Raw genomic sequence first — 26,139 nt, 5'->3', positions numbered from 1 at the left:
TTTCTTGAATGAAATCAATAATATTCTTGGTCATAGGTTTTCCTTGTTCCCATACCACATCAACAATTGTAGGGAAATAATTCTAAACATAAAAGAATAGATATACAATAAGTGATCCAAAATTACACATAGAATTCTTTTCCTTGCAAATAGAAACCAAATTCTTATCCAATTGTGTCCATTGTAGCTCAACAAGGTCATATTCATGGTCCTTCTTAACAATCTTCCATGCTTGGTCAACAGCTACACAAGGCACACTATTTAGTAATCTTGACTGATAAAACTTGTGCATAGTTACTCGAGTAGAAAACTCAATAAGAGGGTCTTTGATCATTGTAATAGTCAATCCTCTTCTATTCCATACTACCTTTATGTTTTCCTCAATTACCTCTTTTCTTTGACATCACATTTTCTTTGTTCGATCACACATAGGGCATCTAGTCACAACATGAATGATTTCCTTTGTAATTTTGATTGGTATGATCTCCAACCACAACTACATATCATGAATTCAGCTATGAACGACTTTAATCCATTTAATTTTGAAGTTCCTTGGGAAATATAGGGCACAATTTAACCCTTTCTTGGTAATGATTTTGAATTCTTCCTTCCAAATTCCTTCTTTGCACAACTTCTCATAAGCCATTCTTATCTCATAATCTCCCACTTCATCGATTTCACACATAAAATATCATACATCATGTATCATTATAACCTTAGGTGAACTTGATGATAAGGTACCCATAGAGTCTCTCTTCATCACAATTTCAAGTACAACCTTATACAATTTCAAGTACAATCTTAAAAATCTGTCAAAAAATCCATAATCTATCACAAAAACCTCACTTTGTCATCTGCATTAAACACAATGTCGTCTGCATTTTGTCATCTCCGCAGATTGATGTTTGTGCATATTGGCATCTATGTAGATTGGCATCTCTGCAAATTGGCGTCTCTGCCTATTTTATTATTTTTGATTTAAAAAAAAAATTATTCTGTCGTCTTCGCATATTGGCGTCTTCGCTTTTGTAATTTTGTCATCTGCACTTGTATACTGTCATCTACACTTCTATTCTGTCGGTTGCATTTTGGCAACGCATCTCTGTAAACCTAGTCTGTCGTCTCTGTTTTGGCGGTGCATCTTCGCGAACTTAGTCTGTCATCTGTGTTTTGGCGACGCATCTCCGAAGTCCATATTGTCATCTCTGCATTTCAACATCTACATGTTTTAGCATCTGTGCCTGCATTCTGTCATCTCCATTTTTTGACGACCTATTCTATCATCTGCAATTTTTCGGCGACCTTCTATTCTGTCGTCTGCGCTATTTTGTCGTCTATGTAGTTTGTCATCTGTGCAGTTTGTCATCTCTACCTACATTGAGGTCATTTTGAGCCTATTCATGTATTGAAAAAATAACAAAAAATGTTAAAATGAAATTTTCTCATAGTTAGCCTTCATTTTTGAGATTTTGTTGAAGTTAATTAACTTGTTTATTGTAGCATTGTAGATGGGAGTATTTTAAACACCTAACCATATTTTCTTGTAGGTTTTTCTTAATGTTTATTACTCTTGGAAATTAAGTTTGAAAGACTTAAAACAAACAATAGTGATATTCATCACTAAGGGAATTTGTAGTGATTTTTATCACTTGGACTCAAAAGTTAATAAACTTGTATGGCTTAATCACTTTCATTTGAATGGATGAATCTTAGCATAGAAAAAATTTGGACTTGGTGTTTAAAATTGACATGAATGTTTAGGCTAACACACATTTGGAACTGGTGCTTAAAATTAACATGTATGCTTAGGCTAGCAAATATTCCAAATTAGTGCTTAAAACGAACTCACACAATCTTGAATGCCTTAAGGAAAATTAATTTCATTTTCAGCATTTTGCTTATGCACATGCTCAATTTAATTTCTTGTTGATGAATCCACACTTTTCATTTACGTTGACCACGATTTCAAGTTGGAAAGAACATTGTATGCTATAATCACGAGTGTCTTCAAGTAGATAGAAAACCTAAAGTTTCATTGGGAAAGAACGCATTTTTTTTTATAAAACCCCAAGGCCACTTACTATTCTCTCCCCTCGTGCCTTTGGGTGATCTTGGGTGCACAAGAAATAAGTGGTCTTGTTTTTTCTTTTTTAGGAGGCCTGCTTGGGGATTTCATCACCCCTTGGGATGACCTCAACTCCAGTGTTCTAGCGGAGTCTAACAACCGGGAGGTGAATCGAAAGACACCTCTCTTAGAAGTAAAATATTGTCACTCTTGGCTAAGCCCCAAAGAACTTTATACCTTTGGGAAGTGAAGGAGGAGATTTGGGTTACCATCTCCCCCCGACTGTGTGGTAGTATTTTCTTTCATCTACAGATTTGGGCCTCACGTACCTTGCGTATATCAAGGACGCCCTCTAGTTGATCCTTGTACATCCTAGTTGCAACCTTATAAATTTGTTGGTGTGTTTTACGTTCTTGAGTGTTTGAAACACACTTTCCTTGTTTGATTTTGCATCTTAAACATAAAAATCCAAAAACATCGTAACACATAAAAACCCATAAAAATCATAAAACTTCAAAAATCCAAAAAAATCAAAACAATTTCAAAAAAAACAAAAAAAACAAAAAGAAGCTCTCATTTTCTCCATCACTTCTTCTATCCATCCATCTCATCATCATTATGTATCTCTTGTCTTAATCACCTTCTTAATCATTCAAATCTTTCCTCAAAATCTTAATCATCTCTATTCATCCAAACCATTTCCTCATTCTCTTAATCATTCAATCAAATCCCTAATCTTCATCCTAATCATGGTTCATAATCCACATCAAGATCCAATTCCATCATTCAATGACTCATCCTCATGATTCTTAATCCAATCCCTTGTCAAATTCATTCTTTTCTAATCAATTTTTAATTCAATGTATAATTAAAAGGCTTGGCCTATATAGGATGGCTTGATAATAGTGATAATCAACAAGCCCTTCCAAATATATGACTAAGTGTTGGACACTAATAGGCAACATGACTTAGGGATCGACATAAATAGTATATGGAAGATCTATTTAAAAATGCCATTCCCCTTAAAGAAAATGAAAAACCATTTAGGCAAAAGAAAATACCAATAAATCTCACTGTAGCCCCTAATATGAAAGAAGAATAAATGAAACTTAGGGATGGGGGAATTATAAAATGAATCAGACATTCCACATGGGTCTCAAATTTGGTGATTGTCAGAAAAAAGAACGAAGATAGTAGACTATGGGTGGACTTTATGAATTTGAATATTTCATCCTTGAAGGATAGCTATGGGATGCCAAACATGGAAGCTATGTTTTAGAGAGTAACTAGATCTAAGCTGATGTCTATGATGGATAGATTCTCCTATTATAGGCAAGTTTTGGTAGGTGAGGCTGAGAAATATACAACTTCTTTTACCACTCCATAGGGTACATATGGATATGTGAGGACACAATTTGGACTCACCTATTAGGATAAAACCATGAAGAGAAATAACAATTACATGCAAATATAACCAATATCAGAAAATAATAAATCACACATAAGAGAACACAAGACACCAAGATTTAATGTGGTTCACCCAATCCCTGGGCTATGTCTACCACATGAGTCCAATATTATTACAATCCAGTGATTACAACATGATTACAATCTGTAATCCCTTATAGCTCACTACTACAACAAGAAGCAATTTTCACATCACACCTTATGGAAAAATCCCTAACCCTAAGATCTTTTATACAAGTATTTTCACCACTTTAGGGTTATAATTAATTTTTACATGTCAGCCCAAAATTTTTTTACCCCAAAGAATCATGAAGTGTGTACAATACTTCCCTGATCAGTCACCATAAACTAACATTCACCCACTTGAGGACTAATCAGGCTCTACACTAGACAACAATCTCCCACTTGGAGACTGATCCTGTAGCAATACTGCTACCACATGGGGCTCCCACTGGATCAAACTACCCTGGACTTAGTTGTTCTTTTATTCTATTTAGTCAGAAGACCAACCAAAGTTGAAGAGGCATTCAAATTCTCTCTTATCACTATCTTTGTAAACATATCTACTAGATTGTCATTTGTATGTATTTTGTCCACATTTAACTATCCATCATCCAAAACTAATCGAATAAAATGGTATCACAACTGAATGTGTTTTGTCTTTGAATGTAGAGAAAATTCTTTGCAAGATGAATGACACTCTAGCTATCTATAAACAAATAATTATCCCTCTAAGGGTGTCCCAGTTCTTCCAAGAAGAACTGAAGCCATATCATCTCCTTAGCTACCTCTATAGTAGAAACATACTCTGCCTCTGAAGTGGATAAATCATTAACCTTCTACAATCAAAAAACCTAGCTCATTGTTGCCCCACCAATAGTTAATACATAATATGTAGTACTTTTCCTAGTATCAATATCCCCTCCAAAATCCAAGTCAACATAGCCATCTAAATCAATAGTAGAGCCCCCAAAGTGTAAATACTTATTGGATGTTCCTCTCAAATATCTAAGAATGTATTTGACTGCACTCCAATGCTCAATTCTTGGATGACTCATATACTTACTAACGACTCCCACTGCATGTGCAATATTTTGCCTTGTACATACCACAACATACATCAAGCTTCCTAGAGATGAAGTGTAAGGTACCTTGGACATCTTATCCTCCTCTTATTGTGTCTTTGGACACATCTCATTAGTCAACTTCAAATGACCAAGTAAAGGTGTGCAAACAACTTTAGCATTCTCCATAGAGAAACATTGCAACACCTTTGCAATATAATCAACCTGAGATGATGTCAATTTCTTGTTCTTCCTATCTCTACAAATCCTCATACTAAGGATTTATTTTTCTACCCCTAAATCCTTCATAGAAAATGCATGTGCTAACTGGCGTTTTAGCCCCTTAGTATGATCCATGTTAAACCCAACTACAAGCATATCTTTAACATATAAATATAAAATATGTATATGTCATCATCAAACCTTTTAAAATAAACACAATGATCTGAATGACACCTACTGTATCCATGCTCATGCATAAAATTGTCAAAATTTTAGATACCATTGCCGAGATGCTTGCTTCAAGCCATATAAACTTTTCTTCAATCTACACACTATGTTCTCCTTACCTTTGACCTCAAATCCCTATTTTTGGGCCATATATATCTCTTCATCCAAATCACCATGAAGAAATGTCATTTTAACATCAAGATGCTCCAAATGAAAATGTTTAGTAGCTACAATACTTAAAACAATGTGAATAGAAGTCATTTTGACAATAGGAGAGAATATCTCATTAAAATCAATGCCTTTTTTCTATGAAAATCCTTTTACAACTAACTTGGCTTTAAATATTTTCTTACCTCCATCCTATTCTTTCAACTTGTAAACCCATTTATTCTGTAAAACCCTTTTACCTGCAGGCAACTTGCATAAACCCCATGTCTTATTTTTCAGCAAAGAGTCCATTTCATCTTTCACTGCAAACTCCCACTGAATCCTAGTATCCACCTGCACAACTTCATCATAACATTCAAGTTCACCAACATCTATTAGTAAAATAGAGTACAAAGAAGGAGAAAATCTTTTTGAGGTCTACTTAGCCTTGTTGACCATCTAACATTCACTGGGGTGTGTGGTATTTGTTATTGCGGTTGCTTTACATTATGAGGAATTGTTGGAACATCATCTTTTGGAGTATCATCCAACACTGCATAATCACCTTTTTTCTTCTCATGTTGCTGCAACAAATCTTTGTACAACACTTTCTCATTGAATATGACATCCCTGCTTCTTAAAATTTTATGATTTTTAAAATCCAAAAGCCTATAACCAAATTCATCAATGCCATATCCAAAAAAAGTACATTTCTTTGACTTAGCTTCTAACTTGGTTCTATTTTCAAAATCAAAATGTGAAAATTCTTCACAACTGAAGGTTTAGAGAAAATAATAACTCACCTTCTTACCAATCCATGCTTTCTATGGAACACCACAACCCAAAGAAGTAGAGGGACCTCCATTAATCAAATATATAGTAGTATTGATAGCCTCTGCCCACATGTTTAAGGGCAACCCAACATGTAACCTAATGCTCCTTCCATGCTCCATTATTATGCTATTCATGCATTTAGCCACTCCATTTTCCTATGGAGTCCTTGGAATAGTTTTGTATCTATGAATACCATTAGTGGAGCAATAATCTTCAAATTCATGAATCCAATACTCACCACCATTATCAAATCTGAGACATTTTTACCAATCTCATTTTCAACCAAGAATTTTCATTTCTTAAAATTTTAAAATACATCAGATTCTTGTCTAAGGAAATAAACTCATACTTTTCTAGTTGCATCATCAATAAATGTAACATAATAATGAAAGCCACCAAGGGAAGATACTTGAGCCAGTCCCCATACATCTGTATGCACAAGCTCTAATCTCTCACTTTTATTTTCCTTCCCACTCTTCATAAAACTCACTCTCTTTTGTTTTCCATACACACAAATGGAAATCTATATTAACACATTTTAGACCTAGTAAAATTTTCTTTGAATGAAGTAATTTCATACCTTTCTCACTCATGTGCACAATTCTATTGGGTCACAACATTGTATCAGAATCTACAACTATTTGTTCTCCCTACTCAACCACAACAATTGTTCCTAAAAATTCATTTTTCTCTGGAACAATCAAAGTAGAAGGAATGGTATGACTTGTACAAAGATATAAGGTGCCTACTTTCACACCTTTTGCTACTACAAGGAAACTTTTTGAAACCTTCCAATTTTTATCATTAAAAGCAACTACATAACCTCATTATCGAGTTGTCCTACTGAAATTGAATTTCTACTCAACCTTGGAACATATCTTACCTCATGTAGTATCTAATGATTCCCATTCTGAAACTTAATCTTAACTCACCCTTTCCAAAAATTTGATAGGGTTCATTATCCCCCAAATAAACAAGCTCAAAATTTCCTTGGACACAATCAATAAACTAACCTTCATGGGGTGTAGCATGAAATGAAGCACTAGAATCTAAAACCCATGAATCATCAACACTTTCTAGAGATAGAAGCAAAGCATCCTCTTAAGATTTGTTACTTACCACATTTTTCTCCTTGTTACCTTATGGTTTATCTCCTTCATTTTTCTTTCAAGTCCAACAATATTTCTTCTTATGCCCTAGTTTCCCACAATACCAACAATCTCTCCATCATCTGGATTGAGACCTCTTCCCCTTTGACTTTCCTCTTGATTTCTCACAATTTTCAAAATTATTTCATCTCTTAGTCATTCTACCTCTACTTTGTGTGTTCAAAGCACTTCCTAATGTAGATCCACTTGAGGTTTTCCTACAAGTTTCCTCACTCAAAATAACACTGATCACATCATCATATTTTAGGGTATTAGATCCAAAAATGGAATTATTCATAGCCATTACCAATCCATTCCATCTTTCAAGAAAAGAACACAAAATCAAGGGAGCCCTAATTTCTTCATCAAAATTAATACTCAAAAAAGATAACCGACTAGTAACAGTATTAAACTCATTTAAATGATCTACAACAAATCCACCTTCTGCTATGTTCATATGAAATAAACACTTCATAAGAAATACCTTATTTGAAGCAAAGGGCTTTTCATATAATTTCACTAGGGTTTCCATTAGCTTTTCCATCGTCTTCAATTTTGTAACATTAAATGTTACCAATGGTGCCAAACATAATCAAATGCTTCCAAGTGCCTTTCTGTCTAAAATATCCCAATCCTCATTTGCCACAGTTCCCTGGTTCTTAGTTTTTCCTTCCAATGGCTTCCATAAATCCTTTTGATAGAGATAGTCCTTTATTGGAAATATGTCCAAACAATTAGATAAGGTAAGTTATGGTTTTCATTCATGGCAACATATTTTTTTTGCAAATTAGCCTTATTCAGTTGCAAAAGAAAATTGTTCAAGTATCAGATAGTGTTACAATAGTAGGACAATTTTGATGATAACAAAATATTCCCTTAGAATATTCTCTTGCACAGTTGATCAGAGATGCATGACATCATAATGATGCCATATACTAGTGTGCATGTCCTTACAGTCAACTGAGTTCAAGTTATGAAGAAATTTGTGATGCAGTAATGACACGGTGCAGAACATAGCATATCAATAGAATGCGTTTAACTATTTGATTTATTGTTTTGAGCTATAATTTCTTGTTGAGCTAACTCTGATAATATCATATGAGCCAACTAAGGAAGAATTTACTAAAAGCTTTTTTATAAGTAAAGAATTTTGTTTGTGAAGTAAATGTGTGAAAAAAGTATGTGTGAAAGTGAATGATGATTTAGTGATCAGTAAATGTGAAGTCGATATGATCTTGTGAAATGCAAGTAACAAGTGAATGCCATACTTTACTATATGATGTGAAGATATGATGTAGTCTAATATGTCAGTCACTCTTGTGTGAAGAATCATCAATCAAAATATTTTTGAAGTACAACAAACTACTCAGTATTGTATGTATACCTATTTCTTGAAGAATTTATTGTATAGTTGCATGTTAGGGTAGTGCAGTTTACTTGCACACATTTGTATGTAATCCACCAACTCCTAATAGGGTTGAGGCTTCTAATAAAGCCTAGTCTCCTAACAGAGACTCGAGACACTATACATGCTTTATAGACTCCTAATAGGGTCAATATCAGCTTTTCTACAAAGGATAATCGAAAAAAAAACCCTGCTTTGATACCACTTGTTAGGATAAAACCACGGGCAAAAATAATAATCACATGCAAATATAACCAATATTAGAAAATAATAAATCACACAGAAGAGAACACAAGACACCAAGATTTGATGTGGTTCACTCAATCCTTGGGCTATGTCCACCAAACAATGATTCCAATATTATTATGATCCAATGATTACAACCTAATTACAATCTATAATCCCTTAGAACTCAATACCACTGCAAGAAGCAATTTTTTCATCACACCTTATGGAAAAATTCCTAACCCTAAGCTCTTTTATACAAGTATTTTTGCCACTATAGGGTTAGAATTAATTATTACATGTCAGCCCAAAATCTTCATAAAATAGAGCCCAAATTTTTTTTTTAACCCTAAAGAATTATGAAGTATGTACAATAATTCCATGATCAGTCACCACAAAATAACATCACCAATGCTGGGGGAACTTTCCAAAGGGCCATGGATGTGGGTTTTTATGATTTTATAGAGAAATTCATGGTGGTGTATGAGGATGATTTGAGTGCTTACTCTAAGAATGAAGAAGATCACTGCAAAAACCTTTAATTTTTTTTAAGGCTTTGGAAAATTGTGTTTCTCTCAACCCTAGGGAATGTACATTTGGAGTGACTGAAGGAAAGCTTCTGGATCATTTGGAATCCAAAAAGAGGGTTAGGATAGATCTGAAGAGGGTACCTACAATAGAAAAAAAATCCCAAACCCAATAATGTAAAAGGAATTCAATCCATTTTCAGAAAAGTCAACTTTCTAAGAATATTTGTAACTAATTTTACAAAGATTAGTAAACCCATATCCAAATTGCTTAAGAAAAGAGCAGAGATTAGATGGGATGCAAAGCCCTTAGTTGCATTCAAGAAATTAAGGAAGCAATCAAAGATGTAGTTGTATTGAAGAAGCTTGATTATGGAAAACCCATCCATATATTCTCTTTTGCATCATTCATACAATGGAAACAATGTTGCTTTAGAAAAATGAGGAATTTTTTGAACAACCTATATCTTTTTTCATTAAGTCCCTTCAGGAAAAAGAGATAAAATATGATATAAGTGAAAAAAAAACATCTGCTCTAGTGAAAGTTGTCAAGGTTTTTAGATGCTACTTGATGGGAGCAATAGTAGTAGACTTTATCCTAAGTGCTACTATCAAGGACATATTTTTTCAACAAGAAGTCTCAGGTAGGAGTTGTAGGTGGATAGATAGGATTCAAGAATTCAATTTTGATGTTCATATTATTAAATTACTCAAAGGTCAAGGATAGCACATAGTTGACCCAAGTGACATATTTTATATAAAGCATGTGATATTCTCTATTTCTTTTGGCCTTCCATCAATGTTTTACTTTGATCATTTGATTTTTGTTGTATATAATTTACAAAGAATGCATACCTACACATACTCTTTTTATATCGAACAATCACTATCCAAACTTTGCAATCATAACAAGGTCCAACATACTCTATCAATTAGAAAACTTTTTTGTAAGAGGCCTTTATGTCATCTATGGAAAATAGACCGAAACTATGTAATGATGATGGTGTTATGTGATATATCTCTCATTAACACAAAAATTAGTGTTTATTGGAGGAAGTTCCTTGGGTACCCATTTCTTTTGTAGATGTTAGTACCTAAAGGGCACCTCAAATTCCCCTTTGGTCTCATCATCATAAGAACATGACCCCCTTGAGAAAGGGAAAATTTCATGCATTTATTGAATTTATTTTTGGTATATTGACCTCTAGTTGATCTCTTGATTAGAGACCCACCACATGTCTCAATTTCATGTTCTATTCCTATATTTCCCTCACTCAAAGAAGACACATCTGAAAGATAATTGTTTACTAGTACCCACACTCCATCAAACAAGATAGATAGTTGGTAAAGATCTAGAGAGATATTTTGTAAATTTGATAGATATCTTACAAGACATTAATCTTACTATTCATAATTGTATTAAAAAAACTATCTCTATATGATATATTGACTTATACCTATTGATCCATGAAATTATGAGGGATGCTTGGGAAAAAGGATAAGGTTCTTGCATATGTAATGCAAGTATTTTATGTTACCTAAAAATTACATGATACTTATACTACAATGTGACCATGGTTGCTACAATTTCTCTTAACTATTTTGATGTTAACTCTTCTAATCTTTAAGCCCTTGTAATTTTTGTGAGTAAGACCATAATCTAGCAAGTTTAAGATTTTCTATCACCTCTTCATTTGAAATTAGACCACAATCCAACAAGTGTCTTCCTATTTTGTTCTTCTCTTTTATTATCTAACATGATTTGACGAGACACAAGAAAATACAATTGAGGTATCAAAACTTCATTCTATAACCATCACAAACTAAGCAAAATGATGTCACAAGTACACTAATTGTCTTAGATCTAGTCATAAATGGAACTTGAAATATTAATTATGAATTGAAATTTTTAGTATAAGGAATGTTGACCATTTTATCAAGAGTAATTGTGCATTATTGAGTTTTAAAGGGTTTTGTATTTGAGAAGAGGAGTTATGTCAATTAGGGTATATTCCAAGACAAAGAAGACTAGTGTTTGGTCAAGAAAAGTTGGTAGAATAAGAGTGTATTTTGGGGAAACCAATTCTTCCTTTGATATCATTCTATCTTGCTTTTAATAACTAATTGTAAACCAAGAACTTGAAGAATCATGAACTCACAAACATAAATCAACAATGCACACACATTTATCAATGAAAAACATCAAAAAATAGGATACCATTGAAGAAAAATCCACTTGAGAATCATGAAGTACTACAAAAAAATTGTATTACAGAGGTCACTTTATCCAATAAGCTGCAATTTCTACAAGAAATTAAAAAGGATGTTGATATGGAAATAAGAAAAATGATTTGAAAAAGAGGAAGACAATTAGTACAAGAGGAAAAACTAATGATATTGATAGGGTGCACTATTAGTTCAACCCTAGTTTTTTATAGTTCTATCAATAGTAAAGATACTAAACCTGTAAGTTATTGATATGATATGCACATGGTCACACTTTAACCTTGATGATAAGATTTTTCTGACATGGGCATTATATCTTCTCAATAAAAGGCCATGATTTATTGATGCTAAAAATATATTCAAACACCTTATGATGCAATGAGTATGTCACTTCATAAATATCCCTTCTTGTGAAACTGTTGTCTAAAACCTTTCTCATGAAATGATGCATTATGATCTCTTCATCAGTGGGATAGAACCTGAATCCAAGAGGTAATTGTATATCGTCCTTATCATTGTTCTAACCATAGTTAAGTGAATCCATTATTAAATTCTCTTCCCAATCTACTCATAAAAACACAAGAAAAAAATGGTTTGTTTCAACTATCCTCCACTATATAAGCTAAGCAAGCCCTACCCAATTTTCCAAGTGCCCACTTAACCTTTTGCAAAATCTGATATGTGTGTTGTGGGGATATGTTGTGTTGACTTCTTATATTGGTGTTAGGAGAGGTGGGAAAATGGGAAAAGATGGGATGTGTTAAGAGGCATAGATCAAAGATGAATATAGGTTCCCTCAACATGGTGTGTCCATGTGTAAGAAAAGCATCACCATAGACAAAATTTCTTGGTGTCAGAAGAGTATGTGTATATATCATTATCAAAAAGGGGGGGGGAGGGGGGGAGGTTTTGTTTTGTTTTTTTTTTTTTTTTTAAATTAAATTTTTTTTTTCTTTGGGGGGTGGTAGTAAAAGATCCTCCCATGATATATCTCAAAATCCTAATAGAGAATGCGTGTGTGCATGAGTATGTGTTGTCATTAATGGTAGAACATAAGTGAATGCAAAATTAGGTCAAGGGAACATAAAGGAGTTTGTGGGTCTATAGCTAAGACTGATAAAGGATTATTTGGATTGCCTACTACATGATCATAATATTATGGGCACAAATATGCCTAGGCCTAGTTTATATTTACAATCATAGTATAAGCTGCCTTTGTACAATATAGTATGGTATAGTTAGTAATATTACTACTACTATCACTACTATTGACTGACCTATCCTCCTACTACTCTTGTTTGCCACAAATGTAGTTATATGTAAGCCACTTGTACTACATTGTGTATATAATACCCTTCCTTTTCCTTTTCCCTTTCTTCTTCTCCACTAAAAAAGATCACTATAGAGATATAGATCAGAAGGGCACACCAAGAGACAAAATATATATTCACTCTTGAGTCCTAAATGAACAAATGAATGGAAAAACTAGGCATAAGTTATAATACATTACATTTAGTTTCCCTTCCATTTACCCAACTCAACAAAAGATTCCATTGTGTAGCCCCTAGTTTCTCTTTATCATTGATTTGTGTATATGTAAGGAGGAGAGAGAGAAGAGCCTAGATTAAGAACACCACATTCAATTTGTGTACAACAAGAAACTATGCTATTTAGTGACTAGCCATTCATGACTATTTTATATTACTACCCACCTTCAAAAAATCCTAGCTATTTCTCATCGAATCCCACCTAGCTTTATAAATCAAAACCACACAAACTAGAATAAAAAAACCATAATTAGGGAGAGTGGATATTAAATGAATATATGAATGCCATGGGAATAGACATGTTGTATAGTTGGGATAGGGGGTTATGTTTATGCCGCAACTTAGTGTTGTTAGGAAGTCATCCTAAAAATATTGGTGTCACAAATTGGGCTACTCAAATTCATCAAGGGTTACAATGTTCTTATGGCATAATTGATGATGTTTTTGCACAATTGTTTTGTGGTTTCAATAAATTCCATATTGAAAAAAAATAAAATTTCAAGCTAGGAAATTTCATTTTCAAATCACCTAGATAAGGTTTCAAACAATTTCATTTTCAAATCACATAAAATTGAGGTAGTACATGTTCTTACCCAAGTAATGTCTATGATATGTTAGCTTGTAGCATTGAGTCACTGGTAGGAAAATTTTGTATTCAAACCTCACATTCGCATAGTGCCTTATGCATGTGGTCGAGTGTGAAAATGATTTGGTTTTTGTCCTTTTTTGAATTTCTCATTACCATCTGAAATCTAATGGTATCAACCTAGGTAGTCATAATTTTGACAACATTAGGGTGCAATTTTTTTTAAAATACCAATTTCACAAAATGTGTCCCCTCCATCAGCAATTAATGTCATAAAATACAACCAAATGTAGTAGTGTGATATTGATTTGTAGACTGAATTACAAAGGGAAGAACAAAGAGAAGAACCAAGAACTGAACCAAGAACTGAACCAAGAGCATAAATCAAAATTTGAGAAGGGAACACCTAAAGAAAATGTTGCAAACAATCACCCTATGAACCAAATCATTGGGACTGTAAACAAAGGGGTTATGACAAGAAATAGGGTAAGTGAAAGATTATGTTTAATATCACAAGTTGAAACTAAAAGTGTTGATGAAGCTTGTAAAGATGATTATTTGATAAAAGTTATGAAAGAAGAACTTGAGCAGATAATAAAGAACAAAACTTGGGAATTAATTACTAGACCTAAGTACAAGAATGTTATTGGAACTAAGTGGGTATTTATAAATATGATGAATGAGAAAGACGAAGGAGTGAGGAAAAAAGCAAGATTGGTATGCAAAGGTCATTTACAATAAGAACAAATTGACTTTGAGGGAACTTTTGCACTTGTTGCTAGATTGGAGTTAGTTAGAATAATTTTGGCATATGTAGCTAACAAGAATTTTAAGGTTTATCAAATGGATGTTAATTCATCTTTTCTTAATGGAGAATTTGAAGAAGAGGTATACATTGAACAACCTGGTGGCTTTCCTTTCATGAAAGAAAAGGATATGGTTATAGATTGAAGAAAGAATTATATGGATTAAAGCAAGCACCTAGAGTTTAGTATGTGAGGTTGGACAAACATTTGATCATTTTGGGAATTTTTGAAGGTAATGTGAATAGTAATTTATATTTGAGGAAGAATGAAGATGGTTTATTTATTATTATAATATTTTTGGATGACATTATTTTTGAAGGCATGATGAAGCTAGAAATACATTTTTAGAAGACATGAAGAAAGAATTTTAAATGAGTATGATTGGTGAGATGAAATATTTCTTGAGATTATAGATTGTCTAGAATAAGAATGGAATTTTCATATCAAAAACCAAAATCTTCAGAATTTTTTAACAAGATTTAGATTGGAAAATAATAATCCTATTGGAACACCTATGGTGACAAGATGTAAGTTATCAAGAAAAGATGAATCTCCTAGTGCATTACAATCAAACTATAGATCAATGGATGGTGGATTGCAATATTTGACACATACCAAATCTTATATTGCTAATACAGTTGGAATTATGAAATGATCTCAAGTAGATCCTAAAGAGACACATATTGCAACAATAAAAATAATTTTCAGATATTTGAAAGGAACTTTAGATTATGGACTATGGTATGATAGATCACATGATTTCACAATATGTGCATACATTGATGCAGATTAGGTAGGAAGTGTAGATGGAAAATAAATACCAGTTGTGGAGTATTTTCTTGGGAGGAATATTGGTTTCTTGGCTAAAAAAGAAACATGATTGCATTTCAAAAAATACAACAAAGATAGAATATGTAGCAGTTGCAAATAATTATAATTAGATAATTTGGATGAAGCAAATGTTGAAGGATATTAGAATTGAGTTTACTAAGCCTATCATTGTTGGAAATTTGGCTAAGGAGGTTTTTTAGGGTTGTCATTTATGGAAACATATACCTTGCATGAAGATGAAAAATCTTAATATGAAGATTTGTGAGCTAAGACTTAGAAAATTGTCTAAGTGTCATGAAGGGAAATTGTAAACAATCATCTTGTTTTGTTCAACACACCTCACCAAAGGCACTTGAGAACATGTTCTCTTAGGTGGAGATAGTATATATAGTATAGAGAATATGTTTAAAAGTGCTAACATTTTGGAGTTGTATAGACATAGTAATGGTAGATTTACCCAAGTACAAAACTGAATAGACAAAACATAGGTAAAGATAGAGTAAATGTATATTAGTTAAGGGATTGTTTTGGTTCACCCAAATGACTTAAAAATATTGGGATGAAATCCTAGATGTTAACCCACACATGACAAAACTTAATTCAAAATATTTAGCAAAGTATCAAGCAACAAGGTTAATAGTATGAAACATTTTGGTATAAAGGAATACCATTTTGTTTAGTGACATGTGACATTGTATTGTAATGATATAATATTTTAATGTGCTTTATCTATGATCAGTATTGGTGAAAATTTGATTCTAGTACAAATCAGTGTGAATGTATGATCTATTTTGAAGACAAAGCTACAAGGATGTATCATATATTGAAGATATCAACACTGTGTACAGATTTTTTTGTATCTATCTCTTTTGATAGCATTGTAAAGATATAATTACTTGCTTGACTAGTGGACTCTTCTTGTATACTTTTTAATTGTAATACCAAGTCTCAATAGGGTTGAGGCTTCTAACAAGGCCTAGTCCTCTAACAAGGACAAATACACTATACATATGTAATAGACCCCTAATAGGGTCAATATCTTTCACAAGATACTTTTTATTAGTGGAACATTTTATGGATACCATCCCCATTGAGGTTTTTCCTTGTTTAAGGTTTCCCTAGTTAACAAACAATGGTGTTATGAGTTGCATTGTGCTATGGTTATGTTTAATTTTCATTTTTATCATATTTCAAGTTTAAATATTGTTAATGATATCCATAATTGGATAAAAGTTTGTGGAACATTGATTCACCCCCCACCCTCTCAATATTCCTTATTTCTAAAAATTGGTACCAGAGAAAAATTACTCAGAAGAGGCCTAATAGCTTGAGTAAGATCTTGTAGGAAATAGGGAATACTGAGAGGGGGTGTGAAACAATATTCTACAAACTTTAGCCCAAAACTAGATATTATTAATTACCTTATAACTTGCATATGAAAGAAAACTAATTATGCTAAATAATAAACATAACCATGAAATAAGAGAACTCATAAAACCTTATTTTTTAAACTAAGGAAACCTTGGCCAAGATAAAACCTTGGTGGGGATGGTACCCACAAAATAATCCACTAATCAAAAGTATATGGTTAAATACTTTGACCCTGTTAGGAGTCTATTACATGTGTTTAGTGTCTCAGTCCTTGTTAGAGGACTTAGGCCTTGTAAGAAGCCTCAACCTAGTTCAGAGTTGTTATATATAGATACAAAATGTATGCAAGAAGAGAACACTACCCAAACATGTAATGTACACTGTAGTTCCTTGATACAAAAAGATATATACAAAAACCTCTTTCCTTGATGCTAATATCTTCAATATATGATATAGCTCTAGCTACTCTTCACAAAATTCACATTCTTGTGATCATACATCATAATCTACATAGTGTATAGTTTTCATAGTCTTCCTTAGAAGCACACATAACTTCACACTTTACATTCTATCTTTATACCTTTACAATTATAATATTCTTTCTCAGTCAACCTTCATGCTTTAACAAAATACAAAATAATTCTTTTGTAAACAAAATAATTCATTAATTCATAATTACTCATTTCTTATCATGTTCTATTACGCCTGATCTCTGCTATGACTGATCAAATTATTATATCTTCTTCCATGCTTATTGTACTATCTCATGATCATGCATATGTCATCATGACACTTTGATCTTCTTGTACTTAAGTGCACATGTACCAATAATGCCTCTATCAAATGTGCATATCAAAACTATATATGCTCTATGAGATAAACTAACATATACTTAGATAATTTTCTAAGTATAACCGTTGTGCCTTCAAATTCACATTATGCTCTCTGTACACAATATATATGCTTCCATAAATGAATACTATAACTCATATACCTAGCCAAATTTCACATAATCTCCCCCTTTGGTAGTGATGGCAACATATGGAAAATTGGCTAAGTCCCAAAATGTTGATAAAAAACTTTTCAAAATATTGGCCTTAACAAAACTTGTGGATCTTATAATTTACCATCTTTCCTTATATCTCTTAAATACATTAGAGCTCCCCTTTTTCATTTTCATTATAGTTGTTTATGCTACTAATACTCACTACTGCTCCCCTTTTCTACATACATCATATAATTTTCCTATATTACTCCCCCTTTGACATAAAGGACAAAGGTGTCAAAACTTATATACAGTTCAAGAGTTTGGGTTTGTACCTCTACATCAGGTGGATATCTATCTAATGCAATTAAAAAAACTTTTCTTCAGGCTCTCAAAGTTATTTTTCCATTAGTCTTTGACTCCCTCTGATATACTGAGAAGAGCACATAGCTCATAGGATGCAATCTCTATTGCATTTGAGTCTGAATGGACAAATTTCTCAAATGATGTCTTTTCTTCCAGACATTCCTCTACTTTCTACTCAAGGGTTGTTATCTATAAAGATAGGCACTCTCTTAAAAGTGAGAATCTTTTTGCAATTCTCTCCTTGTTCATCTCAATAAGACTTATTTTATCATAAGTCTTCCCAATCTTTGGTTCAATATCTTCTACCCTTTGATCAAGCTGGTGAAGCTGATTTACCAATTCTTGGATTTCTTCATGCTTCTTCCTCAACTCTTCATCACTATCCTTGGTGAACATGAATGAAAATGTGCACTTTGCATACAGTGCAATTCCTTCCTATTCACATGTCCTTATCTCTTTTATACATGCATAAAGAGCTCCCAAATCATTTTAATGTTTTGACAAACAATGTCAAACATTTCCATATTATGCTTTTCTTGAGCTTGTATAGGTGCAATGTATAATATCTTAGTGAACTCTACATGAAAGGATTTCACTAATTCCTTGGCTCTCAACTGCAAATCTTACTTTGTCACTTTAACTATCACTATGCTCTACATCTTTTCAAATACTTATACTAAAGTCTTCTCCATATTTTGCACTCTCTTATTTTTCTACAATAGTTTTCTTAATGATGGCATGAGTCCTTTTTGATCATCATCATCATCTACTGATATTGCTATTTCTTTTTTCCTTTCCTTTCTTTTCTTCCTCTTCTTCTATTCTTCTTTCCTATGTTTCTCTTCTTCTTCTTTTCTCTATTTATATTCTTCCTTCTTCCTTTCCTCTTCTTCTTCTCTTTGTTCTTTTTCCTTTCTTTTATTATCCTTTTCTCCTAATTTCTTTCTCTCTACCTTTAATCTGTCTTCTTATTTTCCTCCTCTACTCTTTTCTTTTCTTCTTCTAATTCCCTTTCTTCTTCCTCTGATTTCCTCTTTTCAACTTCTTTTTCTTTTTATTCTTCTTCTCTCCTCACGTCCTCTTCCTCCTTCTCCTTCTCCTCTTCCTTGCTAGAGCTCAAATAGTTGACCAAATTGTCAACAATGTTCTGTCCAAAATATTTAAAGGGGTCTTCTTTGTCATCAACAATTATCTTTGTACTATTAATTTGCATTGTATATCTAGAAATTGTTAGCTGTAGAGTAAGAGATAGCTCTGACATGATTGTATCCTTTGTTGTAGGTTCCTCTATATCCTTCTTCTCTTCTTGCTGACTAGCTTTCTCTTGATCTATCATCATTTTTACAATTGCTACCTTTCTTTCCTTGTTCACCTCTTCATAATTTCCTCCCATGATGAGTATAGGCCTTATCTTATTTTTCAAGTAATGTTCAAGTTTACTCAACAAATCTTGTAATTGATCTTCATCTTTCAATTTGCAAAGTTTTCTAAGGTGTTTCTCTTTTATCTTTTTGTCTTCCTCTACAACTCTCTATTTTATATTTACAAGTCTTTTATACAAGTCTATTGGAATAAAACCTTGTATAGCTGCAAATTTCTTATCATTAAGAATCAAATGTCTTATTACAACATTCTCTAACTCAAATCTTTCAAAATTTCTATTCAAACCATAAAACTTATTAAGTTGTACAAAATTCCCTTTGTTGATGATGACATCATTCAGGGTCTTGATTCTTGGCATCCATACCTTTCTATTTTGTAGGTGGCTTGGTTTCTAGCTTTTTCTCTTTAGCTTCCTTCACTTTTGTTTCCTCATCTGATGGCTTTGATTTAGACTCCACTATATGTGTCTTCCTTCTGGGAGTAAGATTTTTTCTTTTCTTTTTAGGACATGTAGCCATCTGTTTGACTCTCTTTTGTTTTTTAGGAGGTTATATTTTCTCCTTCTTAACCCTTGTAAGTCTTATAGACCTTCTGGTGCTAGGAGTGGCTGACTACACTTTTACAATCCTCACATCCTCTTCATCATCCTTCTTTTGTGCTTTATTTACAACAATAGATTATACTTGTTAACTATGACATATGGTGCACTAGGGATCTATGATGAGGGTCTTGCCACTATTAATCTTGTTGCTCCTACTACTGCTAATGGTGTGGCAACCAAAATGTTAGATTGGCTAGTTTCCTTTAGTTCTCAAGAAATCTCCATAGCTCTTCTAAATTCCTATTTTGTCATACTAGTTTCTCTTAGAATGTTTTCAATTTTCTAATCAACTCTCTTCTTAATGTCCTTACAATACAACTCACTCCACACTTCTTTCATCTTTTCTTCACATGTCCCCCATCTAGGACACTCTTCATCTCTTTTAGATTCAAGTATTATCTTTACATATCCTTCTATTAGTTCCACTGTCATCTCATAGCCCATAGGTTCAATGAATTCAAATCTAGGATCTATTGCCTCCATACATGTTACATTAGTTTCTACCATAAAACAAATATCATCTTAGTACTTTTCCACTAAAGAGGGTGAGATTCTATATCTTTGCTTCATCTAAGATTGGAAAATTTTCATCATTCTAGTAATATCCTCAATTATTCTTTCTTCAGGATGTCTTTTGTAATAATGTGTGATCAAGTTCATTGTGCACTTGTTTCCATTCCATTCATAATTAGGCATTCCTAAAAATTTTCTTATAACTTGGAAAAATAAATGTGTAATAAGGGATTCAAATTTGAAAACTGTATTTTTGTTCTTCTTAATCCTCTCAATGTTATCCAAAATCCTCTTCTTTAGAATCTCACACATGTTCACTTTCTCTTTCTTCATAGGCATAAGATCGTTGCATATATAAATCTAGCAGGCACATACTTTATCCTAAAACAATAATTCATTTTGTATCCAGTGAATTTACTTAACAATCTAAAATTTATTTCCTTAATAAGATCTAATCTCATGTTCCTATTGTTTGATTTAGTTTTTAGGGTGGTCTCTACTATCTTCTTGACATTTTTCTCATTAATAGGGCTACATCCCTCATTGCTTAGACTTGCTAGATTATGAATCATATTATTGTTTATCATCACAAGAATATCTCCTACCCAAAAAATGTCCTTCTGTATTTTGCTCAAAATTATCCTAGTTCACTCATGGTTTTCAAATTCAGTATAAAACATATGTCTAATGATGTTTAGCTCATCCAGGTGCTCAAATCCTTGTTTTAGGGATAGGTTCTCCTTATGAATGTCACTATCACCAATGCTTTCAAACTTACGATAAATGTAGGTGCTAATATCTTCACTTGCAAAAATGCTCCTAATGGGTCATCTTCCAAAGACACATAAGGGTATTTCTTAAATTTGTATCTAGGGCATTTATTTACATCAAAAACTATTGGTATAGTCATTTTTTAGATTACAACTTTAGAATTTTAATTGTGCGGATGATAAATACCTTGATTATATGTAACTAGGGCTTTATGTACTTCATTCTTGAAAGATCTTTCAACTCTCCTTCAATTCACTCTTTACAGATCCTTAACTCTTCACATGCTCAAATGGTACACAAAATTTCATTTACAATGTTTAAATCCCATTACATTGATCACTACATTAATTATGTAAGTACACAATTTATAAAAAGCCATTTCTAAATACCAGTAGACTTTGATTCCTTTCATGCACTCACAGATGACCTTTAAATCATATACACTCTTAACTATAACTTCAACTCATCATGAAATACCTCGTATTAACTATGTAAGTCTTAATTCACCATCTGCTACCTTTTCTATGTTTCTGATGCTTATTTTAGGTATAAAAGATGCTTAATTCAAATAGAATGAATCACATACAATTTATGACTTCAGTATTCCTTCAGGTGCATCAATGGTTTTTCTTCTAATACTACTTGTGAACTGGATGGATCTTTGGCTTTGAAAAACACTTCTTTGAATTCTTCTATATGCTCTCTCAAATCATCTTCTAACTATTATTGCTATCATCATTCCTTTTGACATTTATATTTCTATTCCTTGTGAAATTTGGGTTCTTATTGATGTTCCTCATATCCATTCTACAAAATCTTACTACATGACCAAAGTTATTGCATAACTTACATACTGGTGCATTATTTCCAAATTTAGGTCTAGGCTAGTTTACAGGTGCTCTATGATTTTTGGCTATGTGTTCAAAGTTGTTGCATTTATAACACACAATGTTGTTCCTTTCTCCATTAGTTCATTCATTAGATCTCCTTCTTTCTCCTCCAGGGTTAGTACCTCTAAAAATTCTACTATTGCTACTATTATTATCAAATTTAGGTTTCTTAAATCAACTTTTTTATGACCAAAACCATGACAATTATAATAATACAAATCAATAACATGTTTAAATGGTTTACCTATGCATTCCCTTTTCATATGATCAATTTTATTACATGAAAAAGATCTACCTTTAAATTCATACCTTACTTCCTTGGGTGATATAGTCTACTCAAGTTGCTTAGGTTCGTCAATTTTTTTATGTTGGTCAACTTTTTCAATTTCCTTACATGAATTATATAATTGATTTGGCTCAACTTTTTTCAGTTCTTCTCTCTTGTGTAGGCTGATGAATTTCAAAATTAGGTTCCTTTCTCGTTTCATTTTTTTGGCTGATTTTTCTTCAATAAAATACCCAAGACTAGTCTTTTCATAGGAAGGTTTCTAAAAACATAATTGCTCATCAATTTTTTGACTATTGGATTATAACTTTTATATTTGTTGCTTAGTCAACTCTCCTTTCACAATAGTGTTGTACTTCTCAAGTTCTAGATACTCTAACTTGGTGGATTCAAGTTTAGATGTAACTTTTGTAAGATGGAACCTTAGATGTGCATTCTTAGATTTCAAATCTCACTCAATTATTCCATCATCTTTCTTTAAACTCAACTTCAATTCAATGATCTTCAATTCATGTTTCAGGATCTCATTTTCTTTCTTCAATCTTGAAACTTCATCATTATCCTTAATTTGATCTTTAGGTTCCTTTATGTATTTGAGATGATCAATCTTGTCTTTTAGCTTACCAATGTAGACTTTTGCATCTTCATATATTTCTTTTAGGTTATCTCTTTCTTTAGTTAGAATGTCAATCTTCTCAAGAGCTTCTTCTAGGTTCTTCTATAACTGTTCCGTATCCATATGGATCTTACTCAAGTTGTTAAGCTTCTTTTGAGTAACTACGCCCTAATACCGATTGTTAGAAATAGGGAATACTAAGAGGGGGTGGGGTGGGGGGGGGGGGGGGGGGGGTGAATTAGTAATCTACAAACTTTAGCCCAAAAATGGATATTATTAATTACCTTATAACTTGCATATGAAAGAAAACATAACCATGCAATAAAAGAACTCATAAAACCATATTCTGATAATTAGGGAAACCTCGACCAATGGAAAACCCCAGTGGGGATGGTACTCACAAAATGATCCACTAATCAAAAGTATCTGGTTAAAGATATTTAGCCTATTAGGAGTCTATTACATGTGTATAGTGTCTTGTTCCTTGTTAGAGGACTTAGGCCTTGTTAGAAGTGTAATGCCTCACCCGAAGATCCTTGGAAACAAGGATAAATATAAGCCAAGATAAAAAAAAATTGAACAAGGATGCACATGACATACAACTTATGAGGATCAAAAAGATCACAATGGAAGATTAAAAAAACATCCAAATGCCAATGGATCTCCAAATGCTACTACTAACCAAAACGACTAACCATGAAAGGTCACAAACAAATACAAATCCAAAAATATACTAAATTCAAAATGCAACTGCAAGATATTCAAGAACACTGTAAATGATATCTAGAACACCTCTAAAAAACTTCTGGACAAATTGAAACGTGCTTGTTGTTCGCTTGGATAGGTTTTTCCAAAATCCAAGTGATACTTTAAATCAACATAGTACGATACTTTCTAGTATCATACAACCTTTCTAATGAAGGTGTGTGATACAATCAGGGATTGGGCGACACTTCTCAAGAAGGTGTTCGATACTTTACAAGTATTGTATGACCTTTCTCCAAGAGGCATGCAATACAATAGAGTATCGCATGATAGAGTTTACATGGGTGTATGATACTTTTCAGTATCACACAATTATTCTCCTTTGAGCATGTGATACTTTAATGTATTGCCCAATGTTGATGCATGGTCACCCAGTGAAAGAAAGAATTACTCTAAGGACCAAAAAAAGGGATAAAATAAGAAATCAAACCTCTACACTAGGGAGTATTGGATCCACAGTCAAGGCAAAGACACTCGAAACATAAGCTACAAGACATGAATTGCAACTAACCATCTATCATAGTAAGGAAAAGAATTGAAACCAACATTGCAATGTACTGAAATAACATCATAATAACTGAACAACCAAACTAAGTACGTGGTTCCTCCCAACCGTAATAACATCATGAGACCATTGTGGGTCCTAGCCATCCCCTACGCATAACATCTCAAACCACCGACTAGATCGTCAAAGCTATCTTATGAGGACATCACTACTAAAACATGCTACAACATAAGAATAAGAAAATCTAACATGCTAGGAGTAAAGCTTAAGATAATCCTACAAATCAAACTCATCATCTAACATATCCTAAATATTATAATACAAGAATGTGACAATTAAACTAGCATCATCTAACATGATATCCAAGCATTACAATGAAAGCATAAATCATAGGATAACATACTCCAGAACCTAAAGTACCAAGTGAATACATCCAACAACGGTCATACTGGAACAATAGACCATCTCTGTACATTGGTCCTCAATAGTGATGAAGGTAGCTATGCCTTCCAACCACATGAAACCCATAGGTCCACACCCATCATGTTGATGGAGATAATGATCCAATCAGAAACACACAAAGAAAACGTCTATCGCTAACACTCATGCTAGACAATATGATGACTGAAACCAAGAACACAGACAATGCATAAACTACAGGTCCTGGTTAGACTAGGCTACTATGTAGGGGCTGACATCATGGAGAGTTTCTTGGCATCCAAAAGCCCAAGTCATTATTGGTAGCTAATCTTCCCAATAGAAGGTGCACAAGCCAATTTTAATTATCTTAAGTTTATTACCACCCAATATTTTTATTTAGTTATCACTTACTTAAGACTTCCCATGTAAATTTTTGGGCATAAATACTAGGCTACAGAAATAGAAGGCCCCTCCCTGTGCTACCCTACCCTACCCATGCCAATTCAATGATGAGTGCCCATAAGCATGCATATTCTCAACGTAACCCCAATGATCATAAGTTTTGAAAATACCACGAAAGATTGGGACTTGTAGGTCACTTGACAAATGTACGTGCACATACTTCTGTGTGGTGCACCACCATCATGAAGATCATAACACAAGGACAGGATGAAAACACAATGCAAAAATACACTCAACTGAAAATAGAATCGAAAGGAAAAATGTGGCATGCATCCCAATGCAACATAAAAGTGCAACAATGGTCTGACTGAGATCCAAACAGATGATCCAAGTCCATGACCAACATCATGCCAAGAAAACCTGAGAAAATAGGGTGATACGCAAAATGAGGTAAAAACCCCCAAAACTAGAAAATTTCAAAATTAAAACCCATTTTGTCTTTGGGTACCAAACTGTCAAAAACCCAATAAAATTTGGGTTCAGACAATGTATGCAAAAAAGGCCAGCATAACAGTGTGAAACCTCAAACTCCCATCCCAAAAATAGGGAGAATGTTCATACTCGACCAATCAGGCAAAACCAGTAAACATAAATAGAGGGGAACATTAGTTCTCATCCTCATAACAAATTGCTACCAGAAATACAAACTGAAACAAAGAAAAAACAATAAAATGGAAAAGTCTTATCTAACAGCTAAAAAGGCTAAAATGGAAAATAGCCAAGTAAAATAAATAACCCACAAATACTACCAAAAATGATGACAAAGCAAGGCCTTCCTGAGCTGGATCCAATGAGTTTTTCCTCACAAAGATCCCATGCCCATAGCTCTCACAACGAATAGAAGACCATTCCTTCAAAAAAGGATTTCAGAAAAAGC

Source organism: Cupressus sempervirens, chromosome 4 (assembly GCF_028749045.1).
Source record: "Cupressus sempervirens isolate cs-2001-9-10 chromosome 4, ASM2874904v1, whole genome shotgun sequence".
NCBI lineage: Eukaryota > Viridiplantae > Streptophyta > Pinopsida > Cupressales > Cupressaceae > Cupressus > Cupressus sempervirens.
This window is presented reverse-complemented; position numbering follows the sequence as displayed.